This window comes from Triplophysa rosa, linkage group LG5 (genome assembly GCF_024868665.1).
Source record: "Triplophysa rosa linkage group LG5, Trosa_1v2, whole genome shotgun sequence".
Classification (NCBI taxonomy): Eukaryota; Metazoa; Chordata; class Actinopteri; order Cypriniformes; family Nemacheilidae; genus Triplophysa; species Triplophysa rosa.
This window is the reverse complement of record NC_079894.1, coordinates 771,537-778,365: the sequence shown is the minus strand read 5'-3', so window position 1 is coordinate 778,365 and position 6,829 is coordinate 771,537. Positions and strand designations below refer to the sequence as shown.

General features: G+C 39.5%; 1 pseudogene; it reads left to right on the top strand.

Moving 5' to 3' along the window:
• Window positions 1–266: 266 nt before the first annotated feature.
• The window catches only part of LOC130554153 (NACHT, LRR and PYD domains-containing protein 3-like), a 13,081-nt pseudogene continuing 6,518 nt past the window's right edge, over window positions 267–6,829 (top strand).

Below are 6,829 nucleotides of genomic sequence, written 5' to 3'. Positions count from 1 at the left end.
ATCCAGACACAAGACACAAAAGAAAAGAAAAAACAGTTAGGCTAGATGACTAACGTGTAAGACAGTTAATTCTAAGCGGTTTATGCAACCGGCCCCAGATTTCACATCATCTTTGTTTTCTTAACCAAACTAAATATGTCTTACAGAAGTATTATTGTGATGTTTGAGTAAAACTATCATTCCAGTTGAAAAGCCGACAGCTAAAGGAAACACTTAACACCACACTGCGTGTGTAACATTATGTTTGAGCTCTTTTAAGGCTCCTCCTCCTTTACAGGCAACAGATGAAAGTGAAACTATTACAGCAGCAGACATTTTACTGGGAGAAAAATATCTGTTTTTATTAAAGATAAGAAGAATACCGTGAGTATCATACATTTATTCAGTAGATTCAATTGACTGTTTAACTTCATGTACATCACGTTTATTGGTTAAGAACTTTCTAAGAAATGTGTGTTATACTTGGAATCAGGAAGTGTGTGTCTTCTATAGTGACTGTGTGATTCCACTTCATCGCTCTGCTTTTGGACTTTCTTCCTTCTTAGTGAAAGCTCTTACCAATTAAGAAAATTACTATTGATTTGTTTAAATTAAAATTGAAATCTTATTTAAAATTAACACAATTTTGTGACTATTGATTAGATTTTTTTCTCTCTCTTGCTCTGATGGGATGTGTATAAGTAACTATATTATATTGCTCTAGTGTTTTGTATGTATGTGTGTTTTAAATATATGTTTACCTGCCGAGGCACTGCGGATGGAAATTAAATTCGGTACAGTGCATAATATGGAAACATGAATGTTATAATTGTACATGGTCCCTTTCAAATAAACTTAAATAATAATAATAGTTGTATAAACTAAAACAGTAATAGGTGACTTGTTTGCTGTTTTTATTGTGAAAACACAACATATACTGTATAAGTGAAAGTGGAATTGTTCATTGCAGTCCTGCACCATTTTGTGGCAACAGAATAAAGTCGACAGTAGGTCAGTCCATGTTAGAAATTAAAGCACAATAGGGCAGTTCAACAATAATCTGAGACACTTCACTGTTTAAAAGAAGAAATGTGCAGCTTATACATTATATACGACTGATTTAAAGTGTCTAACACACAGTGTTTTTATTGCAGGAACAATGAGTCTCTACAGAAAGCCTAAAAGGTGAGATGATTAAAAGATTTGAATAAACAAATTAGAGACAAGGGGGTGGGCTCATTTTACTCAGGTAACCAATCAGTATCCCAGGAACTTCCTTAAACTACGAAGCCACGCCCATAGCGACCATTTACAGCAACCTAGCAACCGCTCCCATAGACTCCCATTATAAAAAGTCCAGATGGATATCTTTGCAACACAGTGTCGTAGAGACAAGGGGGTGGGCTCATTTGGCTCAGGCAACCAATCAGTATCCCTGAAACTTCATTAAGCTACGAAGCCCATAGCCAACGCCCATAGCAACAAAACATGTTAACTTAGCAACCATTTAACAGAACATCGTAGAGACATGGGGGTTGGTTTGTTTCACTTGGGACTTGAAGCATCATCAATTGGTTTCTACTAAGCCACGCCCACAGCAACCAAACAGGTTAGCCTAGCAACCAATTAGCAATACCTATATCTCTGCTTCAGGACATCGTAGAGACACAGGGTTGGTTCGTTTCACTCATAGCTTAGAGTATCATCAACTGGCAGATTCTAAGCCACGCCCATAGCAACCAAACAGGCTAGCCTAGCAACCGTTTTGCAATACCTATATCTCTGCATCAGAACATCGTAGAGACACAGGGGTTGGTTCGTTTCACTCATAGCTTAGAGTATCATCAAATGGCAGATGCTAAGCCATGCCCATAGCAACCAAACAGGTTAGCCTAGCAACCGTTTTGCAATACCTATGTAACAAAGTTCACTAGACACCGGACGGAAGAGGCTGGGATCGGGGTTGCTACTACTGGTACTTTTATTTCTTTCTTTCATCTTCACTCGACAAAACAAAACAAAAACACAATCTCAATCTCAATAACTGAAGAGGTTTCCTTAGTCCAGCTTCTCCGGGTCCGTCTCAGCCGCCAGTAGTAGCGTCCGTCTCTCTCCTTGAGCTCTGCTGCCTCGCTGGCATTTAAGCCTCCCCATGCCAGTTACTGGAATAGGACACAGGTGTTTGTCATTTGCACTCACCCCACTCACTTTCCGCTCGTCTCCCAACTCTCTCTCCCACTGCAGTCCTCGCTGAACCACGCCCCCCTTGCCACAACCTATATCTCTGCATCAGAACATCTTAGAGAAATGGGGTTTGGTTCGTTTCACCTATGGCTTGGAGTATTATCAATTACCAGCTACCAGGCCACGCCCATATCAACCAAACACATGACCTTAACAACCGTTTAGCAGGACCAATATCTCTGCTTTAGAACGTTGTAGAGACATGGGGGTTGGTTCACTTCACTTGTGGCTCAAAGTATTATCAGTTGCCAGCTGCAAAGCCACGCCCATAGCAACCAAACCCATGACCTTAGCAACCGTTTAGCCAGACCTACACTATATCTCTGCATCAGGACAATGAGAACAAAGTTTAACGATAAGTTTAACGATAAAACCTTTCAAACTATTTCAAACTCTTCAGGACAGGTTTTGTCAAGCCAACATAAAGTTTGTACTCGAACTTTACTTTCTAGTTCTAATATACTATAGTAATTTATCACATTACTGATACATTGCAGAAACTCATGACATAAATGTTGTTTTAGTTTGACTGGTGGAGGATCTCCTGAATCCAGCTGTGTGTCCATGAGGAGTGATAGATCAATGGAACCTCCACCTAACTTCAGTTCAGGAGACTGTTGTGATGCAGATGTGAGGTGAGGACGGTCTGATGTCTGTCAAACTACTGAGAAACACATGTTTACATTTACTGTATTATATGTTTGAATGTAAGCACAAGTTGTTCAATTACAGAAACACAACAGATGGATCAAAGGACTCAATTTTTCAGGTAAGATACTTTTTTGCTTCCTTTGCTTTTGCAATTAGGCCTAATTTGTTTCAGTTGTAGTTCTCATTCCTTTACTGATTCTGTTCGTCATCATCAGTTGTCTTCAATAATCAAACAATCATTACTCAATCACTTAAGTATCCAATTAACACTGATTCAGTGTTACTTTTAACACCCTGCTGGGGATTCCCATATAAACCCCAGTAGTGTTTAATTTAACATCACAAATTTTGCTGCGATACAGTAATGTTCATGCAAAATCCCAATAAAACATGAAAACCCAACTGTGTGTGTACCATTTCCTTAAACTGAACTTTACGTCATTGTTTATAATGATAGTGTAAAAGGTAGCAGTTATCATTTTAAGTGTGTAATGCTCATCGATGATTTTGTGTTTATAGTTTTGTTTTATTTATCAGTTTCATGAAATGGGTCTTAGTAATGTAGAAAAAACTGTTTAACTTTGAGCTTGTGGTCTCTCATTTAGATTTATCTGAGGCCAAGAACAAATATATTTGCCCCCGCTGTGAATCCATCTGAATAAATCTCTCTGTGTTTGAACAATGTTTTCAGGAGCTTGAGCACAAACTCATCTCTCTGATGAAGAAAGAGCTGAAGATCTTCAAGAGTCTACTGAGTCCAGATTACCCATCATGCTCTGAGAGAGAAGAGGAGGATGATGAAGATCAGATCAGAGTCACAGAGATGTTTCTGAAGATCACACTGAACGTCCTGAAGAAGATGAAACAGACAGTCCTCGCTGACAAACTACAGACCAGTAAGAGATTCATGAATTTATTCCTGTGGATTCTTTTTTTATTTGACATTTCATGCATTTAACTTATTTTGTTTTCCTTTACACAACAGAACTTGCCCCTGTATACATGAAGAAACACAAATCCAGACTAAAAGAGCAATTCCAGAGAATGAATGAAGGAATGTCAGCTCCAGGAAGCTCAACACTTGTGAATGAGATCTACACAGAGCTGTACATCACAGAGGGAGGGAGTGAAGACATCAATAATGAACATGAGGTGAGACAGATTGAGACAGCATCCAGAAGATCACAGACACAAGAAACACAAATCAAATGTAATGACATCTTTAAAGTCTCACCTGAACAAACCAAACCCATCAGACGTGTGCTGACTAAAGGAGTCGCTGGAATTGGAAAAACAGTCTCTGTGCAGAAGTTCATTCTGGACTGGGCTGAAGAAACAACAAATCAAGATCTTCACTTGATATTTCCACTTCCTTTCAGAGAACTGAATCTGATCAAAGAGACAAATATCAGTCTGATGGATCTTCTTCATCACTTCTTCACAGATACAAAAGAACTGAGATCAACAGACTTTGAGGATTATAAAGTTGTGTTTATCTTTGATGGTCTGGATGAGTGTCGTCTTCCTCTAGATTTCTCAAAGAATCCCAGTTTGTTTGATGTCAGAGAATCAGCGTCAGTGGATGTGCTGCTGACAAACCTCATCAAGGGGAATCTGCTTCCTTCTGCTCTGATCTGGATCACCTCTCGACCAGCAGCAGCCAATCAGATTCCTCCTGAGTGTGTTGATCTGATCACAGATGTACGAGGATTCAATGACCCTCAGAAGGACGAGTATTTCAGGAAGAGAATCAATGATGAGAGTCTGGCCAACAGCATCATCACACACATGAAATCATCCAGAAGTCTGTACATCATGTGTCACATCCCAGTCTTCTGCTGGATTTCAGCCACTGTTCTCCAGAGAATGTTGAGTGAAGCAGAGAGTCCAGCACAGATCCCCAAGACTCTCACTCAGATGTTCACACACTTCCTGATGTTTCACATCAAACTGAAGAGTCAGAAGTATGATGGGAAATGTGAGGTAGATCTTCAGCAGGCTAGAAAGAGTCTGGAGTCTCTGGGAAAACTGGCTTTTCAACAGCTGGAGAAAGGGAACCTGATCTTCTATGAGGAGGATCTGAGAGAGTGTGACATTGATGTCAGAGAAGCGTCAGTGTACTCAGGAGTTTGTACTCAGATCTTCAGAGAGGAGTTTGGACTGAACCTGGGGAAGGTGTTCAGCTTTGTGCATCTGAGCGTTCAGGAGTTTCTCGCCGCTTTATTTGTGTTTCTGTCATTTCTTCAGCAAACATCAAGACCCTTCAGCAGATTGAGATCAAATATGAGTGATTTACTGAAGTGTGAAGTGGACAAGGCCTTACAGAGTGAGAACGGACACCTGGATCTTTACCTCAGATTTCTTCTGGGTCTTTCACTGGAGTCCAGTCAGACAATCTTACGAGATCTGATGACACAGACAGGAAGAAGCTCTGACAGTAAACAGGAAATAGTCAAGTACATTAAGATGAAGATCAGATAGAATCTCTCTCCAGAGAAATCCATCAATCTGTTTCACTGTCTGAATGAACTCAATGATCATTCTCTATTGCAGGAAGTACAAACATATGTGAACAGAGGAGATGAGTCTCGTCTCTCTGGAGTCCGTCTCTCTCCTGCTCAGTGGTCGGCTCTGGTGTTTGTGTTACTGAACTCAGAATAGAAGCTGGATGAGTTTAATCTGAGGAAATATGATCCATCAGATGAATGTCTTCTGAGGCTTCTGCCAGTGATCAAAGCATCCAGAACAGCTGAGTGAGTCATTTAACTGCAGTTTCTTTAAATCCTCCCTAAACACGATCTGAGGCATCTGAAGTGAAGAATAGGTTTACTGCAGACGTTATGTTCATCTTGCAGACAGTTGCAGTAACTGAAAAGAGAATATGCTCCACTGCATTCACTTCCATTGTCATTGAATAAAGTTGCACCACATTTGCATAAAGTTATACTTTACCTAATCATGTCTCTAGACACGCCCACATCCTGTTGTCACAGGAAGTCATTTAGCTTCAATTGATAATGAACGACATCACGTTGGTTTGTTGCTGCAGGTTGTTTTTATAAAAAGGTGCCAATAAGGTCATATTTACAACTGAATCTACTATTGGAAAAGTGAACGTGGAGATGGACTGTGTGCAGATCAAATCCATATTTTAACACCTGTATTTCATTCTGACATGACATTTGAGATGTTTTGGCTCTTAAGCACAGAAAACGTGACTGTGTGTCACTGTTTGTAGTCATTTCTCAATGACCAACTCTGTACTTAGTGTTTTGTGTCTCTAACATGAAAATGTAAATGTATTCTGCCAGCTCATATTTTTGACGACATTTATATTTACCTTTAGTGCTATAACAATATCAGTATGAACTAGTTTAATATTTATTCATTTTAAGGGCCAGATTTACTAACCGCTTGCGGTTTTACAAACACCTCTTTTTGTGTTAAAACTACTGTCAGTATTTACTAAAGACATGTCATCTGCCCTGTTTAGTAAATCTGGCCCTAAATCCTACGAGCTTTATTTCACAGTGGTCTTGTTTAATCATTTCAGTTGTTTTTTTATTTTTTTGTACGTCAGGACAGTTCTGGCAGTATTTCTCTAGGTTCCCCTGAGTAATCCCTATCCCCAGCCCTGATTATAAGTGTTATACTCACTGTTAAATTTCTGGTTCCTTACGAACACTAAATTTCTTTCTGTGTTTTGGATCGCCAGTAAAATCAAATCAGAAATAGGTTGGATGTTGTGAGAGAATTATTCTGCAGATCTGGGAGCACAAAAACAAGACACAGAGAGGCATCAAGCTTTTGAACTCATTTATTTTAGAAACTACAAGTCTTTATATACGGTGCCAAAAGACATCTGGCAGGTTTCATATGTCCAGGGATTCACAGAATGACCAAATAAGGTATAGCAGTTCGAACAAAGAATGTTTAGCTTAGAAGGAATCCCCTC